Consider the following 12,219-nt stretch of genomic DNA (forward strand, 5'->3'; position numbering starts at 1 on the left):
TCCATGGCAAGAGAACGGGGTGGGGATCGACACCACCAAAGGAAATGGAGAGGAACGCCCCGAAGACGGAGATCCACCGGAGCCCTCCCGCGGCGAGTGGAGGCTGGAGAGAGGAAGAGGAAAGAGGGGGCGAAGTGAATGGGTATGGGGGAGAAGAAACCTCCCCCTGCCCCGACTTAACCCCTTGGTCCCGTCCCTCAGCGGTAGTACCGTGCTGGGGGGCGGTAGTACCGCTCATGAGCGGTAGTACCGCGCACCACCAGCGGTAGTACCGCCCAGCACGCCATGGCAACCAAACCAACAAGGCTTCGCTCATAGGAACGACAAAAACGACAAGAGAAAAAAAAAGAGCCAGCAAAAAGACCAAGACACACCTCTTCAAACGAGGGCGGTGGCCGAGGCCACCTATGTTTGAGTCAAAAGGTATGGCGCCGCGAAGATTTTAACCTTGGGCCCATGACCAAAACTCGTCTTTGAAGCACAAGTACCATCAACAATGGCTAAAGTGAAAGACTTGATCAATTTATGCATAATGGGGGGAGGGAGAGTTCATTGAGAGAACAACACTCCCCCTATGTCCATGCCTACACCTAAACTAGACAACAAATTGAGCATGGTAGGGTGTGCAAGGGTTCAAGCCACATTGCTCGAATCAATGATATTTAGCTCATGCCTTAACTCGCGAAATCTTGCTTCATCCAAGGGCTTCGTGAAAATATCTGCAAGGTTGTCATGAGTGTTGACATAGTTGAGCTCGATCTCTCCTCGCCTAATGTGATCCCGGATGAAGTGATACCGAATCTCAATATGCTTCGTCTTGAAGTGTTGCACCGGGTTGAGAGAAATCTTGATGGCACTTTCATTGTCACACCAAAGAGGCACTTTGTCACAACTGACACCGTAATCCTTTAAAGTTTGCCTCATCCATAGGAGTTGTGCACAACAACTACCGGCGGCAACATACTCCGCCTCAGTGGACGAGAGAGACACACAACTTTGCTTTTTGGAAGACCAACTTACCAAAGAGCAACCAAGGAATTGGCACCCTCCGGAAGTGGACTTCCTATCCACTTTGTCTCCCGCCCAATCGGAATCCGAGTACCCTACAAGCTTGAAGTTTGATCCTCTTGGGTACCATAAGCCAAAGTTTGGGTATGAGCCAAATATCGAAAGATTCGTTTGACCGCCACATAGTGACTTTCCTTAGGTGCGGCTTGAAACCGTGCACAAATTCCCACACTCAACATGATGTCCGGTCTAGATGCACAAAGGTAAAGCAAGGATCCAATCATGGAACGATATACCTTTTGATCCACCACTTTACCATTGGGATCTAAGTCAAGTTGGCACTTGGTGGGCATTGGAGTGGAGGCCGGCTTGACGTCACTTAGCTTGAATCTCTTAAGCATGTCTTGAGTGTATTTGGATTGATTGATGAAGGTTCCTTCTCTTCTTTGCTTCACTTTGAACCCTAGAAAGAACTTCAACTCTCCCATGGAGGACATCTCGAACTTTGAGGTCATGAGAGCGGCAAATTCCTCATTGAAAGCTTTGTTAGGAGAACCAAAGATAATATCATCAACATATAATTGGCACACAAACAACTCCCCTTTGACCTTCTTAGTAAAAAGAGTGGGGTCGATTAGCCCAACTTCAAAACCACGGTCTTGTAACAACTCGGTAAGGTGGTCATACCACGCACGTGGGGCTTGTTTAAGGCCATAGAGTGCCTTATCGAGTTGATACACATGATCAGGAAAGTAGGGATCCTCGAACCCGGGGGGTTTCTTGACGTAAACCAACTCATTAATAGGACCATTAAGAAAAGCACTCTTCACATCCATTTGTTGTAACTTAAAGTTATGATGAGAAGCATATGCAATCAACATGCGAATGGATTCAAGACGAGCAACGGGAGCAAAGGTTTCACCGTAGTCGATACCCTCGACTTGGGAGTAGCCTTGTGCTACCAAACGAGCCTTGTTGCGAATGATAATCCCATGGGCATCTTGCTTGTTCTTAAATATCCACTTGGTTCCTATGACATTGTGATTCCCAGTCGGTCTTGGCACCAATCTCCACACTTTGTTGCGCTCAAAGTTGTTGAGTTCTTCATGCATGGCATTGAGCCAATCCGGATATTCTAGCGCTTCATATACCTTGTGGGGTTCCACACAAGAGACAAACGCGTGATGCTCACAATAATTTGCTAATTGTCTATGAGTGATTACCCCCTTTCTTAAGCTTCCAAGCACATTCGTCATGAGATGATCCTTGGTGGAGAGCTTGGAAGCAACCTTGGCGGCACGACGCTCTAATTCCTCCTCGGGGGTGAGACGAGGAGTGGTCACTTGATCATCTTGAGCGTCGTCTTGGGCTTGTTCTTGTTCTTGAACTTGCTCGGAGGAGAGAACTTGACCTTGGGCATCACTTGATGTGTCAACACCGTCTTGAGCGTGATCTTGCCCTTGGTCATGTTCTTGAGGATGAGGGCCTTCATGTTGTTCTTCGAAAGCGTGTGGGCCTTGGGTTGGTGATGGCTCCACTTGAGTGGAGCTTTGTCCTTCTCCTTCGGCCACAAGGGGTTCCTCAATGGGTAGGATAAATCCAACACCCATTCTTCTTATGGCTTGGGGAGGAATTTCATCACCTACATCACAAGTGCCACTTTGCTCCACTTGGGAGCCGTTATTCTCATCAAACTCCACGTTACACGTCTCCTCAATAAGTCCCGTGGATTTATTGAGGACACGGTAAGCATGAGAGTTTGTAGCATAGCCAACAAATATGCCCTCATAAGCTCTAGCCTCAAATTTAGACAACCGAACACCTTTCTTGAGAATGAAACACTTACACCCGAATACCCGGAAGTACTTGAGGTTGGGCTTGTTACCGGTGAGTATCTCGTATGGAGTCTTGTTCAAGCCCTTGCGGAGGTAGAGCCGATTGGATGCATGACACGCAGTGTTGATGGCTTCGGCCCAAAAGTTGTACGGAGACTTGAACTCCGCCATCATGGTCCTTGCTGCATCCATCAACGTCTGGTTCTTCCTCTCCGCAACACTGTTTTGTTGAGGGGTGTATGGTGCGAAATATTGATGATTGATTCCCTCATCACTAAGAAATTCATCCAAGGTGTAGTTCTTGAACTCGGTGCCGTTGTCACTTCTTATTGTCAAGATCTTTGCATTGTGTTGACGTTGTGCTTCATTTGCAAAGTCAATGACGGTTTGTTGGGTCTCGCTCTTCCTTTTGAAGAAGTACACCCACGTGTACCTTGAGTAGTCATCCACAATCACCAAGCAATACTTCCTACCTCCAAGACTGTCGAAGGATGGGGGCCCAAAGAGATCCATGTGAAGGAGCTCCAAGGGCCTCTTTGAATAAATGATAGTCGTGGTAGGGTGAGCCTTCTCATGTAGCTTTCCTTCGATACAGGCACTGCAAGCACGATCTTTAGCAAAACTAACATTCGTTAATCCACGGACATGGTCCCCCTTGAGGAGACTTTGCAAAGATCTCATATTGACATGGGCTAAATGGCGATGCCAAAGCCATCCCACATCAACTTTAGCCATTAGGCATGTCGCGGTCTTAGTGGGTCGCTCCAAAACGTTAATCACATATAGACCGTTCTCGACATGCCCAACAAAAGCTACTTTAAGAGTCTTGCTCCACAAGAGGGCCACGGTATCGATATCAAAGAACGTGGCAAAGCCCATGATTGCAAGTTGACGAACGGAAAGTAAATTGTATGCAAGGGACTCAACAAGCATGACCTTCTAGATCGTGAGATCATGAGAGATGAACACCTTGCCAAGTCCCAATACCTTAGAAGATGAGGCGTCACCCCACTCGACATTGGTGGGCATAGATGGAACTTTGTGCACGTCCACCACCAAGTCCTTTCTTCCGGTCATATGATTTGTAGCTCCGCTATTGAGCAACCATGATCCACCACCAGAAGCAAACACCTACAAGAGATCAATGCTTGGTTTTAGGTACCCATTTTGTAATGGGTCCTTTCATGTTAGTAACAAGGGTCTTAGGAACCCAAATAGACCATTCAATGTACTCATGAAGAGAACCAACAAATTTGGCATAAACATGCCCATCACTAGCACAGCATACCACATAAGAAGGGTTAAAATCGCCGGCTTTGTTGAGAGGGGTGACATTGCCCTTCTTGACATTGTTCTTCTTCTTCTCCTCGGGGGCACTCTATCCCTCCCTTACAAAGGTTTGCATGAGGGGAGGAGGTCGTTTGGTCTTGTCATTCTTCTTCTTGTTCTTGGAGTCGGGAACGTACCCAACCCCTTCCTTGACCACACTTCCCTTTTGGTTGATCAAGAGATCGTTGAGGTTCTTCTTGCCTTGTATGCAAGTCGCAAGACCTCTCTCAAGTTGCTCCTTCAACTTAGCATTTTCCTCAACAAGATGTATATGCTCACAACACGGGTTAGTAGCATTTGCATTATCAATTAAAACCATATGAGGAAAAGTTGATTTCTCCTTAGTTAGCTTCACTTGGAGTTGATCATGAGATTCCTTAAGACTAGCGTGAATACCCTTCAAGGCCTTGTGGGCCTTGTCAAGTATATCAAACTCCTCTTTGAGTCTAGCAAGATCAACCCCGAGTTTGGCCTTCTCGGAATTTAGCACACGAGAAACAATGAGGACATGATCATAATCTTTCTTTAACTTAGCATGATCAATGTTGTGTGACTCCTCAAGAGCCAAACGAAGACCACATTGTTCCTCAAGAGCATTGGAAAGATCCGAAATCTCATCGGCATAGTCACGACTATGCCCTTCCATCTTAGAGATGGTGTCTTCGTGAGCCTCGATCATGTCATTGGCTTCACCAAGTTGTTCCAAGAGAGCAACAAAGTGCTTCTTGGATTTTCCCTTGAGTTTGCCCATAAAGGCCACAAACTCGTTAGCCTCCACATTAGCTCCCTCAAGTTCATTAATGCTATCCGTTAGGGAAGGATGATTAATGATAGTAGTTTTGATGTTGGAGGTTACCTTGTTGGTGGCTTTAGCCATGAGGCACTTGGCGGTGATGCTCTCATTGGGTGAGTCAAAGAGAGACACCCTGATGTTGTTGCAATGGCAACGGAGGCCATGGCAACCGACTCATCATCTTCATCATTGTCATCATCCTCATTGTACTCTTCTTGCACAACCAAAGCCTTGGGAGGAGTCTTCTTGGTGAAGTTGTTCTTGTTGGGGAACAACTTGGCCTTGTCCTTTCGGATGAGCTTGCCACCATTGTCTTCCCTCTTCTCATACGGGCATTCCGCAATGAAATGACTCACGTTGCCGCAATTGTAGCAAGTCCTTACACGTTGCTTGCCCCTTGTGCCACTCGAGTTGTTTTTGCTAAAGTTTGGCCTTGAGTTTTTCTTGCTCCAAAATTGCCTTGAAGCAAGTGCCATGTGTTCATGATATGCATACTTCATATCTTCGGAGTTGCTCTCCTCTTCTTCCTCTTCTTCTTCTTCCACGGTGAGCTTGGCCTTCAATGCAAGGTTAGGATTCTTTGCCCGTTGAGAACGGAGCCCCACATTGTCGGCGGTCTTGTCCAAAATGTTCATGGCCACAAACTCATCCAACACTTCGCTTGAGGTCAAAGTGTGGAAGTCCGGTCTTTGACGAATGATGGAGGACATGGCCTTGTGATAGGGCATCATAGCCTTGAGGAATTTGCGCTTGATCCAATTGTCATCCGTGTCCTTGCTCCCGTGATCTCGTAGTGAGACCGCGACGAGGTTCTTCATCTTCTTTCATTGCAAACTCATTGGCCTCATCTTGTACCACTTCATAATTGGAGCGTTCAATGCTTGCGCTTCCCCGGTAGAGAGAGACAACACAATGCCATGCATCTTTGGCCAAGGCGAAGGGACAAAGATGAGGTAGGTCTTCGGGTGGAATTGCATCTTGAATGATGAAGAGAGCATTCTCATTGAATTGATTGTTCGCGGCTTCCCGAGGAGTGAAGTTGCTTGGATCATGTGGATAGAAACCTTCTTCAATGATTCTCCAAAGGTTAGTGTTCACATGATTTAAATGACAAACAAGCGGTAAACCCAAGAATCAAAATCCTCATTTTTCACAATCTTAGGGGGAGGACCGGCATGATTCAAATGAGTAGAAGGAACCAGTCCACCATAAACAAGTGGTGGTTCCACATGGGCAAATATGCCGGTGCCATTCTTACCACTAGAAGAAGGAGCCTTTTCACTACTAGCTTCCCCCTTGTCGGGGATAGCATCCGTCACCTTGTTGGCGGGGTTACCCACTTTCAATGGTGCGGTGGATAGTTTAAGCCCCTCAAGAATTTTAGTAAACATGCTTTCAACTTCGGTCGTCATGGAGGTTTTCAATGTCTCCAAGGCCACATTGAACTCCTCACGAGAGACCGAGGTTCCCCCATCTCCCGTAGACGAGATCGGATTCACACCGGAGTGTTCCTCCACACCATCTACGGTATCAACCATACTCTTTGGACGGTAAAGTCCTTAATAAAGAGACGAGGCTCTGATACCAATTGAAAGGATCGATATGGTTGACTAGAGGGGGGTGAATAGGCAACTACCAATTTTTACTTTTCTTTACCAAATTAAACTTTGCATCAAAGTAGGTTGTCTAGATGTGCAACTAGGTGAGCAACCTATATGATGCAATAACAACAAGCATACAAGCAAGAAAGGGAAGAAACACTAAAGAGCTTGCACAAGTAAAGGTAAGAGATAACCAAGAGTGGATCCGGTGAAGACGAGGACGTGTTACCAAAGTTCCTTCCTTTTGAGGGGAAGTACGTCTCCGTTGGAGCGGTGTGGAGGCACAATGCTCCCCAAGAAGCCACTAGGGCCACCATATTCTCCTCACGCCCTCACACAATGCGAGATGCCGTGATTCCACTATTGGTGCCCTTGAAGGCAGCGAGCGAACCTTTACAAACAAGGTTGGGGCAATCTCCACAACTTAATTGGAGGCTCCCAACAAGACCATGAAGCTTCACCACAATGGACTATGGCTCCATGGTGACCTCAACCATCTAGGGTGCTCAAAAAACCCAAGAGTAACAAGATCCGCTAGGGATGAGTGGGGGAATCGAAAATTTCTTGGTGGAAGTGTAGATCGGGGCCTTCTCAACCACTCCCGAGCAAATCAACAAGTTTGATTGGCTAGAGAGATAGATCGGGCGAAAATGGAGCTTGGAGCATTTAATGGAGCTTGAGCAATAAATGGAGCTTGGGGAGGAAGAGGTAAGTGAGAGAGAAGAAGGGGACTCCCTTTTATAGTGGGTCCAACAATCCCGTTGCCCCCCACCAACCAGCCCCGCACAGGGCGGTACTACCGCCAGGACAGCGGTACTGCCGCGCCAGCCAGCGGTACTGCCGTGCTGAGGAGACTAGTAGGGAAAGGACCCAAATGCGGTACTACCGCGGTGGTAGGGGCGGTACTACCGCTCCTGGAACAGTACTACCGCCTCTACAACCGTAACTAGTGCCGCAAAATCCGACACGAGAAAAAGACCTCTCGAATCGAGGCGGTAGGAGCCAGACTGCCCAGCGGTACTACGGCAGTGGGGTCACGGGTGGTACTACTGCTGTGGAGCAGTACTGCCGCTTGTGACCCTTCGGCCGTACTACCGCAGGCAGTGCGGTACTACCGCTGGGGCGCGCGCGCGCGAGAGAGAGAGAATCTCTCAAAGATGCTGAGGACAAGGCGGAGGTGCCAGGCCCCCAGCGGTACTACTGTTGTGGAGCCACCGGTGGTACTACCGTTGTGGAGCGGTACTGCTGCTTGGCTCCTCAGCGGTACTACCGCTAGGTTGCGCGGTACTACCGCTTGGACCCAGACAAGACAAGGAAGAGAGGAGAGATCTCTTCAATGGAAAGGAGATGCTCGGAGGGTGAGAAGCTGATGTGTACGTGATGATTCCACCCATGCAATACCACAGCGGACCCCCTCTTGATAGTATGGTGCCCTCTACGCAACTAGTCCACCGAGAAAGAAATGAAAGAGCTACACTGTCTTGAAATACACTCCAAGGGGAAGAAAGCGTCTCGTGCCAGGGGAGAATCTGCGAATTATTCAAAACACAAGATTAGTCCGCAAACATGTTGTCATCAATCACAAAAACTACCTTGAGAGAGATATGCCGTAACAAAAATAATAATGAATCTATGGATGCGAATTTTGTTGGTAGGATCAATTTTGGTAATAACGCGTATAGAGGAAATTTTAATTCTAGGCCGTTCCCTAGTAATTCCTCTAATAATTATGGTAATTCCTACAACAACTCTTATGGAAATTTTAATAAGATGCCCTGTGATTTTGAGACTAGTGTTAAAGAATTTATGATCTCTCAAAAGAATTTCAATGCTTTGCTTGAAGAAAAATAGCCTAAGATTGATGAGTTGGCTAGGAACGTGGACAGAATTTCTCTTGATGTTGATTCTTTGAAACTTAGATATATTCCACCTAAGCATGATATCAATGAGTCTTGCAAATCTATGAGAATTTCCATTGATGAGTGCAAAGAAAGAACCGCTAGGACGTGTGCTAAAAAAGTCTGCTTTGTGAAAGCGTGTTCTTCTAGTTTTCATGATAATAATAATGAAGATCTAAAAGTGATTGATGTGTCCCCTATTAAATCTTTGTTTTCCAATATGAATCTTGATAAAGACGGGACTGGAGATGAGTCGACTTTAGTTAAAAGGCGTCCCAATGATTCGGAGTTTGTAGATCTTGAAGCAAAAATTGGTAAAAGTGGGATTGAAGAGGTCAAAACTTTACATTGCAATGAACCCACTATTTTGGATTTCAAGGAATTTAATTATGATAATTGTTCTTTGATAGATTGTATTTCCTTGTTGCAATCCGTGTTAAATTCTCCTCATGCTTATAGTCAAAATAAATCTTTTACCAAACATATCGTTGATGCTTTAATGCAATCCTATGAAGAAAAGCTTGAATTGGAAGTTTCTATCCCTAGAAAAATTTATGATGAGTGGGAACCTACTATTAAAATTAAGATAAAAAATCATGAATGTTATGCTTTATGTGATTTGGGTGCTAGTGTTTCCATGATTCCCAAAACTTTGTGTGATGTGCTAGGTTTCCGTGAATTTGATGATTGTTCTTCAAATTTGCATCTTGCGGATTCCACCATTAGGAAACCTATGGGAAGGATTAATGATGTTATTATTGTTGCAAATAGGAATTATGTGCCCGTAGATTTCATTGTTCTTGATATAGATTGCAATCCTAGTTGTCCTATTATTCTTGGTAGACCTTTCCTTAGAACGATTGGTGCAATTATTGATATGAAAGAAGAAATATTAGATTCCAGTTTCCATTAAGGAAAGGCATGGAACACTTTCCTAGGAAGAAAATTAAATTACCTTATGAATCTATTATGAGAGGCACTTATGTATTGCATACCAAAGATGATGATACCTAGATATATTCTTGTTTTTATGCCTAGCTAGGGGCGTTAAATGATAGAGCTTGTTGGGAGGCAACCCATTTTTATTTTTGTTTCTTGTTTCTTGTTCCTGTTTAACAATAAATAATTCATCATTCTACTTCTATGATTGTGTTTTTTGTGTTTTAATTAGTGTTTGTGCCAAGTAAAGCCTTTAGGATCTTCTTGGATGATAGTTGTTTGATCTTGCTCTAAAAAATAGAAAGTATGCGCTCATGAGAATAATTTTCATTTTTTACCAGAGAGAGATAAAATACCAATTCCGACAGAGGTATATCAGTATACAAATTATTTAGGACTTCCTAATTTCTCAGGATTTTTGGAGTTACAGAAGTATTCGAAACCTACAGATTGCTACAGACTGTTCTATTTTTGACAGATTCTGTTTTTCATGTATTGTTTGCTTATTTTGATGAATCTATGGCTAGTATCGGGGGCTATGAACCATACAGAAGTTGGAATACAGTAGGTTTAACACCAATATAAATAAATAATGAGTTTATTACAGTACTTTAAAGTGGTGATTTGTTTTCTTATACTAACGGTCATGAGATTTTTGTTGAGTTTTGTGTTGTGAAGTTTTCAAGTTTTTGGGTAAAAATTTGATGGATTATGGAATAAGGAGTGGAAAGAGCCTAAGATTGGGGATGCCCAAGGAACCCCAAGGTAAAATTCAAGGACAACCAAAAGCCTAAGATTGGGGATGCCCCGGAAGGCATCCCCTCTTTCGTCTTCGTCCATCGGTAACTTTACTTGAGGCTATATTTTTATTCACCACATGATATGTGTTTTGCTTGGAGCGTCTTGTATGATTTGAGTCTTTGATTTTTAGTTTACCACAATCATCCTTGATGTACACACCTTTTGGAGAGACACACGTGAATCAGAATTTATTAGAATACTCTTTGCGCTTCACTTATATCTTTTGAGCTAGATAATTTTGCTCCAGTGCTTCACTTATATCTTTTAGAGCACGGTGGTGGTTTTATTTTATAGAAATTATTGATATCCCAAGCTTCATTTATATTATTTTTAGAGTCCTTTAGAACAGCATGGTAATTTTCTTTGGCTATAAAATTTGTCTTAATATGATAGGCATCCAAGATGGGTATAATAAAAACTTTCATATAGAGTGCATTGAATACTATGAGAAGTTTGTTACTTGATGGTTGTTTTGAGATATGAAGATGGTAATATTAGAGTCATGCTAGTTGAGTAGTTGTGAATTTGAGAAATACTTGTGTTAGAGTTTGCAAGTCCCGTAGCATGCATGTATGGTAAACGTTGTGTGACAAATTTGAAGCATGAGGTGTTTCTTTGATTGTCCTCCTTATGAGTGTCGCTCGGGGACGAGCGATGGTATTTTCCTACCAATCAATCCCCCCAGGAGCATGTGCGTAATGCTTGGTTTTTTATGACTTGTAGATTTTTGCAATAAGTATGTGAGTTCTTTATGACTAATGTTGAGTCCATGGATTATACGCACTCTCACCTTCCCATCATTGCTAGCCTCTTTGGTATCGTGCATTGCCCTTTCTCACCTTGAGAGTTGGTGCAAACATCGCCGGTGCATCCAACCCCCATGATATGATATGCTCTATCACACATAAACCTCCTTATATCTTCCTCAAAACAGCCACCATACCTACCTATTATGCCATTTCCATAGCCATTCCGAGATATATTGCCATGCAACTTTCCACCATTACGTTCATTATGACACGCTTCATCATTGTCATATTGTCTTGCATGATCATGTAGTTGACACCGTATTTGTGGCAAAGCCACCATGCATAATTTTGTACATGTTACTCTTGATTCATTGTCCAAACCGTTACACAACCGGAGGCATTCATATAGAGTCATACTTTGTTCTAGTATCGAGTTGTAAATAAATAGAAGTGTGATGATCATCATTAATAGAGCATTGTCCCAAAAAAGGGGGAAGGCCAAATGAAAAAAAAAGAAAGGCCAAAAAAAGAGAAGATAAAAGGGACAATGCTGCTATCCTTTTTCCACACTTGTGCTTCAAAGTAGCACCATGATCTTCATGATAGAGAGTCTCTTATATTGTCACTTTCATATACTAGTGGGAATTTTTCATTATAGGACTTGGCTTGTCTATTCCAACAATGGGCTTCCTCAAATGCCCTAGATCTTCGTGAGCCAGCAAGTTGGATGCACACCCACTTATTTTCTTTTGTTGAGCTTTCATACATTTATAGCTCTAGTGCATCAGTTGCATGGCAATCCCTACTACTCGCATCTATACCTATACTAATTAGAGACTCCCTAAAAATTACCACGTTAATTAGAAATTATGAGCCGTTTATCTCTGATGGGACCGGGTTATTACGGTGGAGATTAACTCATGTAACTTTTGCTTAATGATGTGCTTAATTCGACCAAAAAAACACCGAAGGCCCATGGTCCTTTCACCAGGGTTGTACAAAAAGAAGGCCCATGGTCGTTCCACCATAGTTGCTAAAAAAAGAAGTCCTCCTCCTGTATCCCTAACCTTCTAAAGCCCACCACCACACCCGTCGCTTGCCATGGATCGCGCCGCTGCCCTACTCCCCACCATCGTCGCCGCTCCCTATCTCATCTGCCGCCGCTGCCCACCACATCCACCCTCTGTCGCATCCCACCGCCTCCACCGCCGCCGTGAACCATCTCTCGCGTTAGTCCTCTCTCTTAGACCAGCACGCTGTGGCGGA

This window comes from Triticum urartu, chromosome 7 (assembly GCF_003073215.2).
Source record: "Triticum urartu cultivar G1812 chromosome 7, Tu2.1, whole genome shotgun sequence".
Lineage (NCBI taxonomy): Eukaryota > Viridiplantae > Streptophyta > Magnoliopsida > Poales > Poaceae > Triticum > Triticum urartu.